This window comes from Macaca thibetana, chromosome 9, assembly GCF_024542745.1.
Source record: "Macaca thibetana thibetana isolate TM-01 chromosome 9, ASM2454274v1, whole genome shotgun sequence".
NCBI lineage: Eukaryota > Metazoa > Chordata > Mammalia > Primates > Cercopithecidae > Macaca > Macaca thibetana.
In genome coordinates, this window is record NC_065586.1 from 106,189,994 (window position 1) to 106,212,908 (window position 22,915).

Consider the following 22,915-nt stretch of genomic DNA (forward strand, 5'->3'; position numbering starts at 1 on the left):
TAAAATGGTAAACAGTAGGCACTCAACAAATATTTTTTGTTGCAGTGAAAGAATATACTTCTTAAGAAACACTATAAAGAATAAACTAAGCATTGATTCTCTGAAATAATCTATAGGAGCTAATGATAAGTTAGTGATGAAGTATGGATTCTTTTGTGTATGTATGCAGAAAAACTGATGCTAGATAATCATTTTCAAAAATTATAGATAAAAATCTTTGCATGAATATCAAGTGGGAATATGCTATCATTTCCCTTATGCATATTTGCATTTAAAATAACCCACAGGGACAAAATGATTTTCCCACTGAAGCTAACTGTTACCATGAAATATTTCTTTGATTTAGTTATTTTCTCCTTTATCTCCTGAAGATTTTTTTTTTTTTTTTTTGAGACGGAGTCTCGCTCTGTCACCCAGGCTAGAGTACAGTGGCCGGATCTCAGCTCACTGCAAGCTCCGCCTCCCTGGTTTGCGCCGTTCTCCTGCCTCAGCCTCCCGAGTAGCTGGGACTACAGGCGCCCGCCACCTCGCCCAGCTAGTTGTTTTTTTTTTTTGTATTTTTCAGTAGAGATGGGGTTTCACCGTGTTAACCAGGATGGTCTCGGTCTCCTGACCTCGTGATCCGCTCGTCCTGGCCTCCCAAAGTGCTGGGATTACAGGCTTGAGCCACCGCGCCCGGCCAAGATTTTTTTTTTTTTTTTTTTTGGCTTGCCATATCCATGTTATTTTGCTTTTCCTTTGTACTTTGGGTTTGTGTGGTGTATTTTTTGAGGGGGCGATTTCTTTTGCAAAGAAAGGCAGCACTCTGCCTCTCCTTTTTTCAGGAAACACCTTTTTTCTGTGTGATGCGGTCGGTTTTTGTTGTTTCCACTTTAATGTGAACTAAGAAGTCATCCTTTTCCTGTGAACAGGAAATTTCCCAGCTGTTCATAAATTGTGGAGCTGCCTGTGAAAAAGGGCAAGATCTCAGAATTCCTTCCCTCGATTCTACATGTTCTTTATTGCTTTCCCTATATTGCTGATCTTTCCATTTCTAATGTGTACCATCTGATTGACAAGATGGTGACTTCCTGTTTGAGAGTTAGCTCTGTTCTTTGTGTATCATACCCATGGTAATAGTACTTTTTGAGGACTGTGGCAACACTACTGTGCTCTCCTCTGATGTAAAGGGTAAGCTGGGAAATCAAGACATTGAAAGGAGTATTAATTTGAAAATAATTCTATAGCATTTTCTTGGGGAAAAAATGCTCACCACCTCCTCTCTTTTCTAAACACACCATTGGAGGATGTCACTATTTCCTTTGTATTGAGCCTTTTATGTATGTTGAACTGTCATTTGGAATATGATCTGCTGATGTACCTGGGCACCTCTAATCAGCATCTAAGTGTCTAGCTCATGATTCTTTTCAGTATCGCAAATCCATTTTAAAGTAGAACTATAGGAAGGATCTGCCATATTACTGTTAAATTATCATTGGTTGCAAAATTTTTCCCAGTGCCTACAATACTGTCTTCCTTCTTTCCTTGACTCTCATCTTTTAAAATTATAGTTTATAAGTGACATTTAATTTATAAATCACTTAAAAATTACATTAGATCCATTGTGAAGTGCTCTCTTTTCACCTTCATTGCCTTGGGCCTGGGTTAGGTGCCTTGTCTGTTAGCTGACGTGGTATCCTATGAAAGATAAAGGAAATTCTGTTTTTTTAGTTATATTTTGGTACCATGGAAACACTTTCAGAAATGGAAAACTAAAGATCACCTATATAGGCCGGGTGCAGTGGCTCATGCCTGTAATCCCAGCACTTGGGGAGGCTGAGGCAGGTGAATCACTTGAAGTCGGGAGTTTGAGACCAGCCTGGCCAAAATGGTGAAATCCTGTCTAAACTAAAAATACAAAAATTTGCTGGGCATGGTGGCACATGCTTGTAATCTCAGCTACTCGGGAGACTGAGGCAGGAGAATCGCTTGAACCCAGGAGGTGGAGGTTGCAGTGAGCTGAGTGTGCGCCGCTGCACTCCAGCCTGGGTGACAAAGTGAGCAAGACTCCATCTCAAAAATAATTAAATAGGCCGGGTGCGGTGGCTCACACCTGTAATCCCAGCACTTTGGGAGGCTGAGGCAGGTGGACCATGAGGTCAGGAGTTCGAGAACAGCCTGGCCTATATGGTGACACCCCGTCTCTATCAAAAATACAAAAATTAGCCGGGCGTGGTAGCTCGCACCTGTAGTCCCAGCTACTCAGGAGGCTGAGGCAGAAGAATTGCTTGAACCCAGCAGGCGGAGGTTGCAGTGAGCCAAGATGGTGCCACTGCACTCCAGCCTGGGTGACAGAGCGAAACTCCGTCTCAGAAAAAATAAAAAATAAAAATCATTCATACAACTACGGATTTCTTAAAGGCCAAAGCTGGTTTTGTCTTTCTGGATACAACCTGTTTATTCTGAAGAGTACAACCAAACACATTAGTCTCACATGGCTTTTAATTAGGGACATCATGATTAAAGGTTATTCTGTGGACTCTCAAAGTACTTCTCATCCATAGACTTGCTGACACCTCATCAAGGCTACTTGAATGGGTGTATTATACAGGCCTGGTCAAAGGGTGAATGTGTGCTAGAAATGTGAAGTGAAGGGAATAGAGTTGAGGCTTGGGAACATTTTTATTTTTTAGACTGCGACTTCCTGTTCAGTTGAGAGGATAGTCCTGTAGCTTTGCTGTTAGCTAAGGAGACAGTCTTGTAAGCTTGACAGATCACAGCTGTATCCTGTACTTTGTGTGAAAATGTATTTGCTTTCCCTCCTGTTCATTTCGTTTTTCTAATTTCCTAATATATTGACGTTTATTCCAGTGTTTGATGGAGTACGAGGTTGGATATATGCCCACATGAGAATGTGAATAATAGCCGGGCGCGGTGGCTCAAGCCTGTAATCCCAGCACTTTGGGAGGCTGAGACGGGCGGATCACAAGGTCAGGAGATCGAGACCATCCTGGCTAACACGGTGAAACCCCGTCTCTACTAAAAAATACAAAAAACTAGCCGGGCGAGGTGGCGGGCGCCTGTGGTCCCAGCTACTCCGGAGGCTGAGGCAGGAGAATGGCGTAAACCCGAGAGGCGAAGCTTGCAGTGAGCTGAGATCCGGCCACTGCACTCCAGCCTGGGCGACAGAGCCAGACTCAGTCTCAAAAAAAAAAAAAAAAAAAAAAAAAAAAGAGAATGTGAATAATAGCTAAATACTAGGTTGTAGGCAGATAGTGGATTAAATATGGGATGTGTGTGCTGCAAAAACTAAATGACAAGGAAAACCCTCCTCTGAATAAATTTTTACAAGAAGGTAAAGCACTTGGATATTTTAGCCTAGTGTTATAATTGAAGCAGTTGTCTTATTTCTTCGCAAATCACACAATTTCTTTATAAAGAATCCAATGCTTGCTCTGTGTTCTAACCATTCCACCATTTTATTCTCTCTCAAAGCCCGAGGACAACTTCAGGACATTTTTTTCATCTCACTATCCTAAAAATCTTTGCCACTGGAACAATATAAACTACTTCCTTCCTTGGGATTTTGCACTCTGTCTGAGCCTAATATACTAGTAGATTGTGTCTGTTAGCACAGATTCAGTTTTTGACATTTGGACAGACAGAACTTGAAGAAGTTTTTGAGTATCTCATCTCATTTGAAGTGGGTGTTTCATTGTTGATACAGAGGAATGACAATTACCGTGTTCCATAGGAGGTGGATTCCAATGTAAGCATTCTTTCCTGAGAGGCAACTTTAAATTTTATAAAGTAGAAAGAGTACTAGCACGAAGTTAGGATATGCACATTCTGTATGGCCTTAGATAGTGACGTTGGGCACCTCTGAATTCTCAAGTGAAAAGAAAGAATTGTACTAGATGACCTTTAAGGTCCTTTTGGCTGTATTTGACATTCACTGAGCCTGAGCTTTGTGCTACGACTCTGTTGTCCCTCTCATTGTATTAGTGCCTATTACTCTGAAAGACCCACCACTATATAATATGAAAGATGAGAAGGAGGTAAGCCAGCTGAGCTGTTTGATTTAGAAAGATGAAGCCATGGTGTTCCAGATGGTGAGGCTCATCCAGCAGAGCCTTAAATGACAGCCAAAGTAGACACAGGTAATGCTGATGGCTTCCTGACAATGTATGTACTAGAGAGGGGCTTATGGATTGACTTACTCAATGACACTTTTATTGGTGTAGTGCAGCCTGGAAAAGTGTTGTCAGTCTTTTTTTTTTTTTTTTGGCAGCGGCGGGTGGGGGGTGGGGGAGGGTGGGGTGGTGGTTTCTGTGTGTGTCCCCTTAATGCTAATTGATGTTGAAAGTCTAAATGAGAGAGGATTGACTAGAGTCAGCTTTCCTTTGGGAAAGCAGAATGATAGCATCTTCAAGAAGTGCTTTTGCCAAGGTATAAAGCAAATAGGTACTGTACTTCATAAACACTTCTACAGTGCACATAAGTGCTGAAATAGATGAAATCCAGGTGCTTGTAGAGGAAGGAATGTCCATTTGCACGGAGACCTAACTTAACAAATGGACTGAATAATTAAGGGATATTTGCTTTTCTTTTGTATTGCTGTATGATCTTTATCTGGGTACCATAACCATCCTTGTAAATTTCTAGTCTGAGATACATTCTTCACTAGACCTGTTATAGGATATTAGAATTGTATGAAATCTTCAAAGGGCATCTAATTCAGTCCTCTCATTTTCACTTGAGCAAGGTGAGGCCTAGAAAGACTTGAGTAACTTAACCAAAATCATTGTGTGAGTTAAAATCAGAGCTAGAACTGGCACTAGAACCTAGTTCTGCTGACTACTAGATTTTTACTGTTAATGCAAATTGGCCAGGCATGGTGGCTCACACCTATAATCCCAACACTTTGGGGTTCCAAGGCAGGAGGATCACTTGGGCCCAGGAGTTCGAGGCTAGCCTGGGCAACAGGAGGAGACTCCATCTCTACAAAAAATAAAAAATTGAGGCTGGGTGCAGTGGCTCACGCCTGTAATCCCAGCACTTTGGGAGGCCAAGGTGGGTGGATCACCTGAGGTCAGGAGTTCAAGACCAGCCTGATGAACATGGAGAGACCCTGTGTCTACTAAAAAAAAAATACAAAATTAGCTGGGTGTGGTGGCACATGCCTGTAATCCCAGCTACCCGGGAGACTGAGGCAGGAGAATTGCTTGAACCCGGAAGATGGAGGTTGTGGTCAGCCGAGATTGTGCCATTGCACTCCAGCCTAAGCAACAAGAGTGAAACTCCATCTCCAAAAAAAAAAAAATTAGCTTGCGTAAGGGTGTGTACCTGTGGTCCCAGCTACTTAGGTGGCTGAGATGGGAGGATTGCTTGAGCCCAGGAGGGTCAGGGCTGCAATGAGCTGTTATCGCACCACTGCACTCCCACCTGGGCAACAGAACAAGACCCTGTCTATAAAATAATACAAACCTACCTTTATGTATTTGAAAGTATGAAATGTACCCCCAAAATTTTCAAAATGGTAACCGATTTTAATAAGTTAGTGAAGAAGACAAAATTAGTTTTTTCTAGGGATCTTCCAGCCTTTGCTCTTAAATAACGTATCAGAAAGTAGCATTCTATCAGCAGATATGTTTCCATATCACATTCTCTATCAGATTCTTAAACTATGAGATAAAACAGTATTAGGCAAAAGTAGCATAACATGGATATAAAATTTCTATTACACTGAGAATTCAGAAAATTCTCTTAGGACAAGATTGGATAGGGCAAGATTGTGTAACCCTGAAATGTGTTAGTCTTGAACAGATATTTCAGGATCTGTTCTGATTATCTCTGCCCAGCAAAAAGATTGTGATTAAGGGAAAAAATACTTCTTAATTATTTGTTGTGGGTTAGTGGTTACATGCAGGTTTTTGTTTTCATTTTACATAATACAGTTTTGAACAATGTCTTCATTTAATGACTAGAAGGCCTAATTTAGATTTTAAGTGTTTTGTGAATGTGTTGTTAATGTTTCTTATCATTGAAAAATGGCATCAGGAGTTGAAGACGGGAGAAGCTGTTGAATTCAGACAACAGAATGCATTAATACTGTAACACTGCTGTTGGCCACAATGATTGAACATTGTGATAATTTATGCTGCACTATATATTTAAATCCATTGTATTGTTGAGGTGGAGAAGCAGAGTAAGTAGTATACTGATTTGAGACCTAAATTTTCTTGAATTTCTGTATTACGCCTCCATGCTAAGTAGTTGATATTATATGGATCATTTATATTTTGTATAGGAGTATGTATACAGCTCATATAGGAGAACTTAGATTACTTCTGATAAGAAATTGGATCTGAAAATGCTTTGGTTTTGTGAGAAAGAGGATTTAACAGTGTCTCCAGAGAGCTAAGCTAACCAACAGAAAAAATGGCATCAAGTTATAAGTTCTTGCTATAGAAAGAGAGGAAGCTTTTCGTTCTTTGAAATCACTTAATTTTTTTGGATAAACTTTTAAATGCAAGTTTAACATATATATAGAAAAGTACAGAAATCATACAGTACATCTTGATGAGTACATCTTGATATATATATATAGTGAACACCATGTGTAACCCATCTGAGTCAAGAACTAGAATGCTAGCAATACCCTGCTCTGGATTCTCAGGCATTTCCCTGCTCTCTGCAAGGTAGCCATAATCCTGACATAATTTAGTTTTGAACATACCATATTCTAAATTCAAAATTTAGTTTTGAATACCATAGAGTAGTGTTGCCTGTTTCAGGATTTTATATACATGGAATCATTCAATATCTACTCTTTTGTCTCCAGCTTCTTTTGCCCAGCATTTTTTTCCTGTGGGATTTATCTATGTTGTTAAATGTAACAGTAATTCATTCTCTATGAACATAAAATAATTCATTTAAATGATGGTCATTCAGATTGTTTCCAGTTTGCATCTATTAAAAATAATTCTGCCATGAACATCCTTGTTGTATGGTTTTTGTGTTCATATCCATGCAACTCTTCTGAGTGTGTATTTCTGGGAGAGGAGTGGCTGGCTTACAGGGCATGTGTGTCTCCCACTTTTGCAGATAAGGCCAGTTTCCCGAAGTATTTGTACTAATTGACACAACTTGAGTTTCAGATGTTCCACATCCTTGCCAATACTTGATATTAACAGTTTTTTGTTTCTGTTTTCATTTTAGCCATACTGGTAGGTAGATAGTGGTATCTCATTATGGCTTTAATTTTTATTTCCCTTATAACTAATGATGATGTGCACTTCTTAATGTACTTACTGGTTTTTTGGATGTTCTTTTGCAAAGTGCTGTTCACGTCTTTTACTAATAGAAAAATTGGGTTATTTTTATTATTGATCTCAGTTTAAAAAGATATATTCTGGATTATCTTAAATGTTAACATCCATTCTTAAATCCGAAGTTAATAGCTATCTCTTCTTTTCTTCTGAACAATGCAAGGATCTTAAAACACTCTTATTTTCTATTCTTATCTTATATGCTATTAGTAACCGGGATATGAGTTCACCTTGTTTTTAACCACCTGCATTTGTTATTGCTATTGTTTTATGTAGTATTTTTAAAATTACGTGTTTCCCAGCCTGGGCAACATGGCAAAACCTTATCTCTACAAAAAATATAAAAATTAGCCAGGGGTGGTGGCGCAAACCTGTAGTCCCAGCTATGCGGGAGACTGAAGTGGGAGAATCGCTTGAACCTGGGAGGCAGAGGTTGCAGTGAGCTGAGATCTTGCCACTGCACCCTAACCTAGGCGACAGAGCAAGACCCTGTTTCAGGAAAAAAAAAAAAAAAAAAATTACAGATTTCTTCACCCACTGTTGTTTCTTTCATCCCAGCCTGCCCTTCCAGTTTTAATTTCTTTCTTCCTGGAATTTGCCCTTTAAAAGTTCCTTTAGTAAGTTTATAAAATTTTTTAGTGAGACAGTGTTGCATTTTACTCTTATTCTCCAAAGATAGTTTTGTTAGATATACAATTCCTAGACTGACATCTTCTCCCAGCAATTTGAATATATTTCTTTGTCTCATTACTTTTATTTTGTTTTCTTTTGAAGTCTGTTGCAGGTTTAATTGTCAGTCCTTTGTAGCCAATCTGTCCCTGGACCACTCTACAAAAAGTCTCTAGCCATGATTTCCTTGAGTATCTCCCCTGATCTCTCTATTTTCGCTTCAGGAACTTTGGTATGTTGGACTTTACTAAAGTCTCTTAGTGTGTGTGTGTGTGTGTGTCTGTCTGTCTGTCTGTCTGTCTCTCTCATTTTTCTTAGCCTCTCTCTCTCTCTCTCTCTCTTTTTGAGAAAGAATCTTACTCTGTTGCCCAGGCTGGAGTGCAGTGGCTCAATCTCGGCTCACTGCACCCTCTGCCTCCCAGGTTCAAGTGATCCTCCTGCCTTAGCCTCCTGAGTAGCTAGAATTACAGGTGTGTGCCACCATGCCTGGCTAATTTTTGTGTTTTTAGTAGAGACGAGGTCTCACCATTTTGGCCAGGCTGGTCTCGAACTCCTGACCTTAAATGATCCACCTGTCTCAGCCTCCCAAAGTGGTGGGATTACAGACGTGAGCCACCATGCCCGACTTCTTTTAGCCTCTCTTCTGTATATTCCGTTTCTTTGTCTCTGTGCTTCGTTCTGGCTGGTTTTTTCAAGTCTGTATTCCAGTTTACTCTCTTTCCAGTTGGGTCTCATGTACTGTTTAATCCATTAAGTTTTTTCAATTATTCAGTAGTCCTTAAAATCTGCATCTTCCTTTCTCATGCATCTAATTTTATCTTTAAAGGTTTTGAAACATGAAGAGCACTTCATGTTTCTTTCTTGACTTGGGGTTTTCTGGATCATGCTGGTGTGTAAACCCAAGTCTCAAATCTTTGTGAGTGTAGGCCTGTTGTTACAGATTAGCAAGGGAGACTTTTTCCAGTCAGTGTTCTGGAAAAAACAGATAAAGATTTTTGATTTGGGTGTTGTTTGTTTTTGAGATGGAGTCTCTTTCTGTCACCCAGGCTGGAGGGCAATGGCACGATCTTGACGCACTGCAACCTCCACCTCCGAGGTTCAAGCGATTCTCCTGTCTCAGCCTCCCGAGTAGCTGGGACTACAGGTGTGTGCCACCACACCCAGCTAATTTTTGTATTTTTAGTAGAGACGGGGTTTCACTGTGTTAGCCAGGATTGTCTCGATTTCCTGACCTCGTGATCCACCCTCCTCGGCCTCCCAAAGTGCTGGGATTACAACCACCATGCCCGGCCCTTGATTTGGGTTTTTAATTCTGTCTGTTAAGGGATAGATTTTTTTTTTTTCTTTTTGGTCAACCTTTTAACTGAGAATGAACCCTTCAACATTCTGGTTTTTTTTTGTGTGTGTGGTTCTCTGTAACAACTCCCCATCTTATGGAAGTCTGTTACAGACTTCTGTAAGCCTAGTCCACAACTTGTGACTTGAAGAAAACCTGGTTTCTAGTTATTGACTATGACTCGAAATTCTTTTGTAAATTTTAAGCGGCTTATATTTCTTTGAGATATAATTGTCTAGAATTTTTTGAAAATTCTAAAATAAGAGTATTTCCATGAGCATTTCTTACTAATGGTGTGATCTATATAATGACATTATGTTGAGAGAGGTTTGTATATTTAGATCCCTCTTTGAACTCTAGCTACAAATTTTTGTTTATAAACTGATAAGCCAAAATGTTAAAGCTACACTTGGTTGCTCTGTTCTGATTGTGTTAAGAACACGGGTCTAGGTGCACTGATTGCTTTCTGGTTTAGCAAGCACACCTTGACTTTTGTATTATGGTGAAAGCAAACACTTTTTGAATGTATAGTGCCTTTTAAAAAAATTCCTGTAGGAAGATATTAATGCTTAGAAAATAGATTTGATTAATAAATCATCTATAAAAAAACTTGAAATACCTCACTTTTTTTTTCAATTTTCATTTCCTAGAGTGTAGTAAAGGCAGTAGCTGTTAAACGTGAAATCAAACAAAGTAATTTGCATCTGGAAGAAAGCCCTTCTAAAATTCTTTCTGTAGTTTCTAGCCACATGATTGAAAAATATAATAAATGTATATTATGTTATTACTTCTCATTTGCAGTTTTTTAAAACTTTAAAGCAACTTCAAAGGTGCTAACTTGGGCCTTCTTTCTTCCCTCCACCTCCCCTTTTTATTTAAAGCATCATATCATTTATTATATTGGACCAGCAGGAATGAGTTTAAAGGGGTTGAGAACTGTTTCAGATTAATAACTTGGAAATAGCCCACAGGAGTCACAGTATTGCTTATCTTGGAGTAAGTTTTAAGAATCCAGCCACTGAGAATTATTTCTGTAAGCTGCCAAATTTAAAGTTGGAGTGAGGAAGGACCTTACACTGATCCACGTACCCGAAAATTCCTGTCAGTGTACTTTATGGGGATCTTGTAGTTTGAAGGATGGCGTAGTCCACAGGATAAAAAGCTTCATTATGACCGTCAATAAGTAATGTTCTGGGTTTACACAGAGTTTATATATCTTTCCTCAAGGTTCTCAGTTTTTCATTTTCATGTATAAGGTATACATTACTTTTCTAAAATACTAACAATGCCAGATGATTTTTGCTTTGATTTGCTTTGTTTTTTCATATTCCTATGAATGATTTAGGTATTACTTCTCTGTTTAATATTTTTTAAAGTGATAGCTATTTATCCTAACTTTCTCTAGACTGGAAAAACACCCCTTTTCCTTCCCCCATTTACAGGATTGTGCAACCTTTCAGTTAAACAAAACCAAAATTGTTCACTTGCTCAGTTTCCTCCCCCTTGAAATAAGCCACATAGCTCTCTATGGGTGTGGCCCAGCCTCTTCCGGCTGCCACAGTTACTTGATCACCTTATCTCATGTCATCCTTGGCTTCCTATATTGTCTGTTCATCTGCTTTCTTAGCTCCTCCTTTTCCCCCTTCCACCCAGTTTTTGTACTCCTCCTGTCACTTTCCTTCTCAGAGATTCAGAAGCAATTGTCATGAGCTTTTCCACTCTCCTCCTTTTCTCTGAATATTCTGAGGAAGTTACAGTTGGCCCTCCATTTCTGAGGGTTTCACATTCTCAGATTCAACCAACCGCAGATTGAAAATATTAGAGTAAAAATACAGAATAACAACTACTTACATAGCATTTACATTGTATTAGGCATTATAAGTAATCTAGAGATGATTTAAAGTATACAGGAGGAAGTACAAAGGTTTTATGCAAATACCACTTCATTTTATATCAGAGACTTGAGCATCCTGGATTTTGGTGGCCATGGGAAGTCCTGGAACTAATCCCTGATGGATACCTAGGGATGGCTGTACATATATACTGTCCAAAGAATTCACTGAGGATTTCCTACTCCAGGATTAAACTCCTGAAGTGAATGTTCTGAAAGGCAAGAGGGTTTTTTTCTTTTTTGTTAAAGTTTTGATGTTGTAGGTGTGAATTCATTAGTATAAAGTACATAAATTATAGGCCTTGCTTTATATAAAGTATGTGCTTCTAGAAAGTTGGCTAGTGGCTGGGCATGGTGGCTCATTCCTATAATCCCAGCACTTTGGGAAGCTGAGGGAGCTGAATCGCTTGAGCGCAGGAGTTTGAGATCAGCCTGGGCAACATGATGAGACCTTGTCTCTGCAAAAAATAGAAAAATTAGCTGGGTGTGGTCATGTGAGCCTGTGATCCCAGCTACTTAGGAGGCTGAGCTGGGAGGATCATTTGAGCCCGGGGAGGTTGTGGCTGCAGTGAGCCATGATCATGCCACTGTACCCAGCCTGGGCAACAGAGTGGGACCCTGTCTTAAAAAAAAAAGTTGCCTGTATCTCAATATAACATGGTTAAATGCAGGCGCGATTACTATTTAAAAGAACCTGGCAAGGAATCTTTAAATAATTTACATAAATAATCCTACCTTAATTTCTCCGTTTTAAAGGGTTTTTCCTCTCAGTTTGTGATGATTGTATATGCTATAAATGATCTGCATATTCTTCATAAAAATGGAAGATTTGTTATTTATTTGTACTTCGATGTGGAAGCATCTTAAACATTAACCCTGTGGCATTTTCTCATCAATAATAAGTTGATCAAGTGAGTGACCCAGTCTCAGCAATTTAACATATCATCCCTTTTAGCTTTAAGTATATTTAATCACCTTAGCCCATTTTTCAATCCACAAAAGTAACCTTTCTCATATATCAACAACTTTCTGGGCCAGTGAACCTCAGAACTTAAGTGCCTTACAAAACATAATGCTTATTAGTTGCTGTGTTCCCCTCCCCCTTCCCATCCTTTCCCGTTAAATCTACCTTGCTTATACTTGATGTCTTTAAGGATTTGAGCCCATAGGGTATAGTATACTATAGTGCCACGTTGACCATGGAATTTTACTGACCTTAGTATTAACCTAGAACATTCTTATGCCTCTTTTCATGGTGATGTGGTGTCAGATTACAGTTTGACTGGCTTTCAGGATAATTAGTCTTAATTATTTCTAAGTCATTGGTTAACTCAGTGTAAGAACAAGCATTGTTTAAAAAAGAATATAAATGGCTTTTGAGTTTCTTTTCTTAGCATGCAAGTCAGAAGAGTAGAGTGAAAGCAAAAGCACATGACACAAAACTGTGTGGTTGGCTAATAGATTGTAGGCTTCCTGTAGCTTAAATTTTACAAATCACTGTAAACTGTTAGCCAGTGGCAATTTTGATTTCCCTTTTGTATTAGTTGTAATCTGTGATACTTTTATTTAAAGTAAAGCTATGTGTTAAAAGTTTATTAAAACATATATTGTCTTTCTGTAATCTTTCTCCTCTTCACCCCATATATACTCATTCCTTTTAGACCAAGCTCCAGGGTAACTTGCCCTATAACCTTTCAAATAGGCTCCTTTCTCTGAATCTGTAGTATATCTATTACAAGATAGAGTGTGCTACAATTGTCTCTCCCTCTCCCCTGCCCCAACCCACTAAATTGCTAGTATTTTAGGGTCAGAGACAGTGTCGTATTCATTTCTTACATTTTCTAACGTGCTACCTGTTCAATTGTAGCATGTAATAGTTCGGGAATGAATCGTTAGTAGAATAAATGTGTTTAAGAAAAAAGTAGAAAAGAAATACTTGGTGAATTGATTTACCAACTTAGAATTTAAATATAAATTTAAAAAAATCTAAAATCAAAGTAGATCATGTGATCAGTACAGCTGTAGGTTGCAGAGAATAAATTGATACTCTACACTTCACTAATGTTTGGGAGCAGTATGTATGATTCTATAAACTGAAATCCCTCTAAAATGTACAGAAGAGATACATTTACAGACTAGTTTTGTTTTTGTTTTCATTACACCTATCATGCTACTGAGTATATAGCAAATCTATCAACCATCGAGTGGAAAAACACATTAAGATACTTTAAGGCAGGCAGAGTTATGCGGGGGTTGAAGGACAAAGATTTGGGGGGTAGGGGTGCAGATATCCAAACCTGTCTCTCGGCCTGTCTTGGAAAAAGCTTACTTATCATATCTGAGGACCCTTAAAGCATTAATTTTTGAGGGTGGGATGTGGCTCTTGTCATATACAGGCAACACAAGCTCTAGAGCTAGATCTCAGAGAGGCTGAGATTGTTAGTAGGCCTACACATCATGTGTTTTTTTTGTTTTGTTTTTAGTTTTTTGTGATTTTTTTTTTGAGGGGGAGTAGGGGGCTGGGAGGAGCCAGCTGTGCCTCCTATCTATCCAACAGCAGTGTTTGAAGCTAAGTGCTTGAATTTGGTTTTGGAGGATAATTTTAGAAACATCATTGATAAATACTTAAATTTCCCAAGTTAAAAAAAAAAATTGGGGGAATGGCTTTTACTGGGTAAAGTATTTGAAACTTAAAACATATTTTTCCAAGTAAAGAGATGTCTCATAGTTGGAAAAAGCAATTTAAAAATGCCTACAGAGCCCCGTATCCTTGGATGGAACAGCTCAAAGCAAAAGTAACATTTTTAACAAATTGCAGGGGGGAGGGTTTCAGTCCAACAAAATAAAAAGGCTCTTTAGGTCTGCTGTAGAACATTGTACTTATAATCAACACTAATGTATACTTAAATTTAAGAGGGTAGATCTCATGTTATGTATTCTTACCACAGTTAAAAGTTATACCTCAAAGATTTAGAAAGTAAAAACAAATTGCATGTGTCATGAATATTTTGTATATTGTGGCTATATTTCATTTTGTTTTTACTTGTTTTCTGTTCTGTTGTAGAACTTTTTCCCAAAACAAATTATTCATGATTGCAGATTTAAGGCACAAATAGATTTATTCTTCACTTTTTATTCTGTGCTTTTTTCTTTTTCATGTAGTCTGTGTCTTCAGGAGGTGTTAATAAAATGCATAGTTTTCAGAACTCTTAGCCATCAATAGAGTCAAAGCCATATTATGTCTTTCTACCTCTAGTTTGGCAACCTTGGAGATACAATACAACCTCACTCGTTTGGTTAATTTTTGTTTTAAATGGGGATCATGCCTAATCTTTAGACCTAATGACTTACTGAATTTCAACCTCAGCTTTAATAAGATGAACTTATCAATCATTGTAGGTTATGTCGTGTACATTTTTTATCCAGAAAAAGCCTATTTTGAACATTAACCATATTTCACTTATCCCCAACATTGCCTTTTCTATAATTCTTCCTTTTTAAGTCTTGGATTACCCGTTTTAACAAATAACCATCTATCAAATATTAAATAGGCAAGGGACATTATTTACCATGTATATTACTTATTTATTTTTATTTATTTATTTTGAGACGGAGTCTCGCTCTGTCGCCCAGGCTGGATTATAGTGGTGTGATCTTGGCTCACTGCAAGCTCCGCCTCCCAGGTTCACTCCATTCTCCTGCCTCAGCCTCCCGAGTAGCTGGGACTACAGGTGCCCGCCACCACGCCCAGCTAATTTTTTTGTATTTTTTTCAGTAGAGATGGGGTTTCACTGCATTAGCCAGGATGATCTCGATCTCCTGACCTCGTGATCTGCCTGCCTCGGCCTCCCAAAGTGCTGGGATTACAGGCGTGAGCCACCGCGCCTGGCCCTAGTTTTCTTATCTGTAAAGGAGGCATCATAATAGTAACTACCGATAGGGTTGCTGTGGAAGTTCATGGAATAAGTATGTAAAGTGCACTACGTAGCAGTCTGAATTATTCCAGTGGCATTTTAACTGCTTAGCAGCATTTAGATCTCTGAGGACACGCAAGTTTACACAGTTGGTTTTTAATCTTTTTAATATTTCATGCATTTTACTCTGATCATCTCCTTGCCCCCTATTTTTCTGTCATTTTGCTTTCCTTTTTGGAGAGTGTTCATCCTTAGTTGTTTTGTTTTTAATCATAACTAAATGCCTATTACTCAGGCATAACCATTCCACACTTAGGGATGGTTTCAGTGGGCTAAGCTCTAAGCTCTGTGCTATCTTTTGGAATACAAAGGTGATCCCAGCTGAGTAGAGGAACCAATGGAAGCAGCCAGCTTCCCCACCCCAGACTAACATGAATTTAAGTAACCTGATTTAAACAGTTTAGACCTTTTTTTTCTTAGCCAGAGGTTACTTCCCATAGACATTTCAAGCTAGACTGAATGTCCCACAGAGCTGAAGCTTGCCAAGCAAAGCTCATCTCTGTGGCTGTTTTAAGTCACTAATAGTTATACCACGTTTCTAGAAGTTGGTGTCACCATCAGCCAAAAATTAAACTCCTCTCCTCCTTTCCCCTCCTCCCCTCCCCTCCCCTCCCCCAACCGGATATATCCTTGACCAGATGATGTTTGTTCAAAAGGAAAAGCCCTTTTTTTGGTTTTGTGCTTTAATTTTAGTCTACCACATGTTTGAGATGCCTAGTAGTTCCTTAACAAATCAAACTTCATGACTTCAGGATTCATAGCACTTTAGTTGGAGACAGCTTCTCATTGTGCTGGTTTGATTTCTGGCACTTGAAAACATCTCCATTTGGAAACTTACGGAATGTTTCTTTTACTCCCCTATTTGGAGTAGACAGTTTGTCTTCTCTTCATTTATCAAGCCCTAGACCTTAGTGGTGCCCAGAGTGGGTGTCCTATCTATGTTGTATTTGAGAATGTACAGGTTTTAGGAGTGCGTGAACTCTTGTACAGCTGATGTTGATTGGAGGGCAAAAGGGGAAGGGGAAGGCCCTTAGGACAGTGAGTTCAGTCATGGAGCTACCTCATTTCCTCTTTTTTTTTTCTTAAACAAAGCTAAAATATGTTTTCAATTATTTTGTTTTTAAAATGCCATCTTTTTTCGCTGACTTTCATAACAATAATGGCAAGTCATGTATTGAAAATACAATATTAAAAAATGACGTTTTACACAATTTAAATCAAACAAATATTTGAAATAAAATTGGAATTGGAGGACAGGGAGAGAAGGGGGATAGCACACTTCATGAGTTGCATACAAGCCCGTACTTCAGTTATTAAGCCTCTGGCACTCAGTATAGTATTTTTATTTAAAATCCACAAAACAGAGTTAGGGGGGAGGGAAGGAGAAATTTCATTGCTTCAAAGTTACCCTAGAAGATTGGATCTGTAAATTTACATGAATCCCTGAAACAGGCATGTATGTGAGTGCCAAATAGTATCAGGACTAACCAAGAAAAACTTGCTTTTCTGCATGACTGTGGTGAAAGCATTGGTTCCCAACAACTTTCACATTTATAAGGATTTTTTAAAGGGACTAACTACACATTGGGCAAGTAGCTGTGTAGTCCACAGTATTGGCTGGATTTAACATAGAGCATGTGGATTCCTAAGAATGTCACACCTTGTCTATGCCAATAAATCAGAGTGTCTATTCTTGATACTAAATCTGATATTATTGGCAGATTTTCTCCTTTATTGGAAGGGTAATATTCAGAAGGGAGAATATTTTTTATGTGTTTTGCTCTGTGATTTGGGGTGTGTGTGTGTGTGTGTGTGTGTGTGTGTGTGTTTTACTATGAAATAATACTGGCAAGTCCCAAGAAAACTAGTTCTGGATTTCATTTTGTCTCTTCAACTCTGTGTGATCTTGCGCACATTCCTGACATGTTACAAACAGCTTGTGTCTCTGAATGTGCAGTATCAATTTTCAGTGGTGAAAGCCCCGAAAGGAAACAGACTGATTCTTCCATGCACAAACAGCTGGGCAGTTGTGGATGGAATTAATTGCTGATATATATTGGCTGTGTTTTTCTTCTCTTGTCATTTCCTTTGCAGCTGTGAAAGTGAAGTTTGACTTGAAAACACATTCTGCCAGTGCAAATCCAAAAAGTATCAAGACAGGATTCTTCTACTATAATAACCAACTGGTAACTTTGAATTGTTAGTTTGAGGGGGAGATGAGGAAGAGCTAAGAGATGGCAGCAGGTGATTCATAATTACATTGATGGTTGAAAAAATAAATCAGGCAGTTGGACTATGAGAAGAGTATGTTGGAATGGTTAATTTGTCATGTGGCAAGAGTGACCTCATAATCCAACAAAGGCAAGATCAATCAACAGCCCCTCACTAGGGTCCTGAGAGAGGATGTTCTAAGCCATCTCTCAAAATATTGAAATGTTCAATACTCCAAACTGATTTATTGTTCCAATGTGAGAGAGTAGCTCTTGGCTAGAGTAACGTGACAACATGCATCATTAAAAATAATATTTTCCTGGTGTTCTCTCAAATCCTTTTCCATTGCTCATTTTAAATTCTATGTAAGCAATTATATACTTTTTTCATGTGCTTCTTTTACTCAAACTTTAATTTTATGATTATAGGAATTCAATTAAAAATAACTCTTGGTTGTGTTTCTGAATATGCATATACAGAAAATAGTATTGGTTAAAATCACTTTGACTAATTATCAGATGTTTGATAATAGTTTCAGTAACTGATAAATTATTTTAGATACTGTTGAAGATATTTATACAGTATTTATACATACTGTGGAAAACTTTTAAAAATAAAATTCCTACAAAATTATTGAAAAAGGGAGTATTAAAAATATGGTATGCATAATAAATAATTTTCTTCTTTACATGTACATTTCAATATTCTACCAAAGCAACTCCATAAATGACATCTTATTTTGAAGGGACCTATTGCTAGTTGATAATAAAATGTTTTTATTATTTGTGCATTGTTAGGAGAACTAGAGCACTGGTGAGGAGAGAAAGAGGTAATTTGTGTTAATGTTCAGGACCTCTGGTAACTGGCTGAAGTAATGTTTTAGAATGAGCAAAGCTTCTGACACCTTGAGATATGTAAAAGCTGCTGTTGCTAAACTTAGAAGTTGGCATGGTTGGACTTCCTTTATAGTACTCCACTTCCATCTAACATTCTGTTGGTTGAACTGTGTGATCTGTCTTGCATTTTATTTTATCTTTACTTTCTTCACAAACAAGAAATGAGAATATATTTTACTTCAAGGCAGGAAAGCTGATCTTCAAACATGAACTCCCCCCAACTTTTTTAGGAGGACTAATCAATTAATTGTGACTCTGAGGCTCTGAAAATGTGTGACAATATTAATGTGCAGTTTGCTCTCACTGAAGTCGGCCTGGGTGTGTTGTTTCCCCCAGAGTGAGCTCCACCCTTGCTGTAACCACATCGACTGTGGATATCTTGCTCTTTAAAACAAAGTTCATTTTTAGGGCAGTATTGCAACAGAATTGCCACACAAAAACCAGCTTAAGAAATGTACAGCACTTCAATTTTTTTGTAAGTAATGGATTGTCTATTGTAATACTGATTGCTCACAGCTTAAGGGGAAACACAGATAAGATAGATGGTTAAGCTTTGTGCCAGCCACTAGTAACATGCAATATTCTTTGGGAGGAGCTTCTGGCTTTATCATTCAACTAAGGTTTTTTTCTTTTAGTTCACTTGTCTGCTTTTTTTTTCCCCCTTTCTTAAACAGTTTACTGAATTGTTAGTTTTAACGATTTTGGGGATGACATTTACTGTTCAAATGAAGGAAAATAGTATTCTCCCAAATGTGCTAGTTATTTAACTTAAAAATGCTTGAAGTGGTGTTTTATACTGAATTTATTGGACCCATTAATAGCATAATCTGGCAATACTGTGTTTCGAGACATCGTGACATGAACTTTGTGTGTAAGAGTGGGTTCATTGAATTAAAAAAAAAGGCAGCATCTAAAGAGCCTTTTATTTCTGTCATAATGATGCTTTGTCCTGTTGCCGTTGGGTATTTGTCAGAAGAGTTGGGGCAGGCTGTAGCCCAAAGTTCTGTTCCATGCCTCATCAGTTCCATGCCTCTGTGTTCTTTCTAGAGTTTGTGACGTGAATGGTGAGTTGAACTATAGGAGAATTATTGTTGTTCATTGAGGTCCATGTTCAGCAGTTTTTTTCTTTGCAACTGGGGTCTGTCTGACCTTTTTTTCCCCTCACACACTGAATTTCTGTTTGTACCTGAGTTTTAAATACCTTTGGAGTATTCAATTATTCACTGACTGAAGTGGGCATGTGGAGGGAGAGGCTGTGTTTTGTGTTATCTATACACTCTGGTGTGTGGTCATGTGTACACTTTGGGTAGACACTCATTTGGTGCAAGCAAATTGAACAACTGCCTCCCTTGAAATCAAAGCTGAATGTTGAAAATGACTAATTTCTGTAAAGCTTGCAGAGGTGGCATTGTGTCATCCTTTTTGAACTAAGACTTCTTAGCATCTCCTTGCTTCAGCTTCCTCTTTTTTACTTCCTCTTTTTTACTACTAAATCCGGTAGTAATCGGATTTAGCTGTCTTCTAACTTCATAAGGATGTAAGAATAAAGCACAGGTATGGTATCATAGCAAAAAGCACTAACCTGGGATTCAAGAGACTGATTTACCTCTTTGGATATTAGTTTCTTCACCTATACAATTAGGAATTTGGGTTAGCCTCTTGTAAGATCTTTTCTAGCTTTGAGTACTCTTAATTTTCTTTGTAAAGACACCAGACTATTCCAGAAATGCTAAAGGGAATATACTAGAATTGAGAGAAAAATGGTTGGATGTTAACTCAGTCATTCTTATAAATGACATGAAAACTAAAGCTTTACTGTAAGAAGTTGTGTCTGTCAGAAATTTTGAAATTTACTTTTTCATATCTGAGTAGTAGAACTAGCTATATAAAACATCTCATCAGCATTTTCAAGTTGAAATTAGGCCAACCTCCTGCCACAAGTGTTTTCGTGGACCTTTCCTTGAACATTGGCTATTTAGTGTACAGCTATTAGTTGTGTAGCCTTGGGTAAAAGTGGCTTTCAAACTTTTTTCAGTATATTTTGCATCATGAGCCAACCATGACACATACGAACCACTTTAAATCTCTGAAATAAATTTCTCTTACAACACAGAAAACACTGTTATCTGTTATGTTTCATTTCAAAAAATATTGGTTACAACGTACTGTCCCTTTGAACTCTGGAGGAATACAGTTAAACTTCGACTCTTACAGTTGTGCTGGAGCAAAGCTTGCCAGTGAATTTGCTGTTAAATATTGAAATTAGAAGATTTTTAAATAGATTTTTATTTGGAACTTTAATAGAAAATCTTAGTTAATATCTCCAGTAATACTCTGTCTTTTCCTAGGTACATAATATAAAGAAAATGGAATATTTTTTACCAAGCCCTGTGCATCTGCCCCCTCAGTCTCCCTCTCGTTTACTCCAGTCTGCTATACAAGCTTTGTCTTATTTATGCATACCCTATTAGTGAGAACTAATACACATACCATGACATGAAAAGCATTGAGAAGGCTTTTCTAGAGAACTAGATATAATGTGTCATGTACATTAGATACAGAGTGTCAAATTACCATTGATAAACCCTGTCTTTATCTTCATCACCAGAGTTGTCTCCCAGAGCTCCACGGAATTTCCTTTCTCTGCTTTAATGTACTTTTAAAAGGTAATTTTACTAAAAAATGAATATGGTAAAAAGATGAAATAATATAAAAGGGCATGTGACAAAATGTTTTTCCCAGCCTAATCCCTCAGCACCACTCCCCAGAGGGGAATTTATTTTTCAAAAAAATGTCGATGGGAGAGAGAGAGAGAGACAGAGGAGAGTGTGTGTGTGTGTGAGTGATCTACCTGAACAGCTTTTTAATCCATATAAAATTATACCATGCATACCATTATGTATCTACTTTTTTCCCTTTTTTTTTTTTTTTTGAGACAGAGTCTTGCTCTGTCGCCTAGGTTGGAGTGTAGTGGCACAATCTTGGCTCACTGCTCTGCCTCCTGGGTTCAAGCAATTCTCCTGCCTCAGCCTCCCGAGTAGCTGGGATTACAGCTCGGCTAATTTTTGTACTTTTAGTAGAGTTGGGGTTTCACCATGTTGGCCGGGCTGGTCTTGAACTCCTGACCTCAAGTGATCCCCCTGCCTCAGCCTCCCAAAGTGCTGGGATTGCAGGCATGAGCCACTGCACCCAACCTACTTCATTCTTTTTAATGGCTTTATAGTACTTTATTGTGTGGATGGATGTAATGTAACTCAGTTATTCCTCCTTCGATGGATATCTGGATCATTTCCAAGTTTGTTCCCATCCCCTCTCCATCAGAGGTACTTATGCTATGAGTCTTCTCCTACCTCCGTTTTGGGACAGAACCCAGAACTTGGGTACTATAGAGAAGGTATAATAGTGATGTGTGGAAAGGGAAAATTCCCTCACCAACTTCTGTTTATCAGACTAGGGCTCCAAAAGTAGGCGGCACTATCCCAGGCATTCTTGGGTGGGGGTGGGTGAGAACTGCCCTAGGAGGAAGTCATTTCTCAGCAGAATAGTGAAAGAACATTGGGTTCAAAGTCGGGTAACTTGGATGTGGGATTGGGTCACCTGACCTCCTTGAATCCTCAGTTTTACCATCTATAAAATGAGAGGTTTGAAGTAGATGAGTTTTAATGTCCCTTTCAACCTCAATATTTGTGTAGTATTTTTGTTGGAATATTGATTTAAACTGGATAACCCAAATTATATGAAGTTTCTCATATTTAAATTAAAAACATCTTTTATATATATTGTGTCGTCTGTAATTTATTTGACCTTCCATATGGTCTAAGCCAGTTTAAAGTTTAAGAATGTAAAAAAGGAAAGTTGAATATCATTCTATATTTTATATAAACTATTCTTTTCTAAAAAGTCAATTTCAAAAGTATCAAACCCATTCCAGAATTAAAAGCAAATCCTTTTTATCAAACTTGAATACTTGAGGAAGAAGATTGTGAGGTTATGTTTGTTTTTAAAATGGATCCTTATAATTTTCAGTGAGTCCGACCATTCAGAAGTAATCCTAGAGCTTTGAAACTCGGCTTCAGGTTTCTTGTTTAAACTGTTTGCACATTCTAGCCCTTTAATCCATCTCCTTGTTTCCTTAAATGCCAAAACTGACATTACTTAACTAAAGTTTTCAAATTTGATGCTGAGGAAGCTGCTTTAGAGGTGAAATATATCCTGCCAGCAAAGTTACAAAGTTACATGGCAAAGTTATAAAGTAACAAAAGCAGTCATTTTTGCTGCATCACACATACGATGTTTACCATTGCCTAGCATTGCCTTTTTCACAGTTTTAGTCTCATAATTCAATCAAATGACAGCTGTTCTAATGATAAAATGATGTAAGAACTTCATTTGATTTGTGTAATTACAACTGGAAGATAAAGACATTTTCTTGGCTAGAAGGTAGGAGAGTTTGTATGTTTGTGTGGTGGTTACCTTAACTTCTTGGCAGAAGGCTTAATATACCTTGAATATACTTTTCTATAATCTGAGGTATTATTCATTATTCAAAAAATGCTAGATAATTATTAGTATTCCTTGTTAATTTTCATACACATTTTTTGACATACAGTTCCACTTAGCAAAATGTA

General features: G+C 38.0%; 1 protein-coding gene across 8 annotated transcripts in view; it reads left to right on the forward strand.

The window, feature by feature from the left end:
• ADD3 (adducin 3) overlaps positions 1 to 22,915 on the forward strand; it is a 128,249-nt gene that overhangs the window by 51,532 nt on the left and 53,802 nt on the right. Inside the window, exon 1 of one of the 8 annotated variants that reach the window (XM_050804272.1) lies at positions 18,071 to 18,762. The exons of 6 other annotated variants lie outside the window; for them this stretch is intronic. The gene's annotated coding sequence lies outside the window, so the exon portion shown is untranslated. Of the gene's footprint in view, positions 1 to 18,070; positions 18,763 to 22,137; positions 22,728 to 22,915 lie in introns of those variants that run through there. One more of the 8 variants, XM_050804274.1, reaches the window with a different exon arrangement.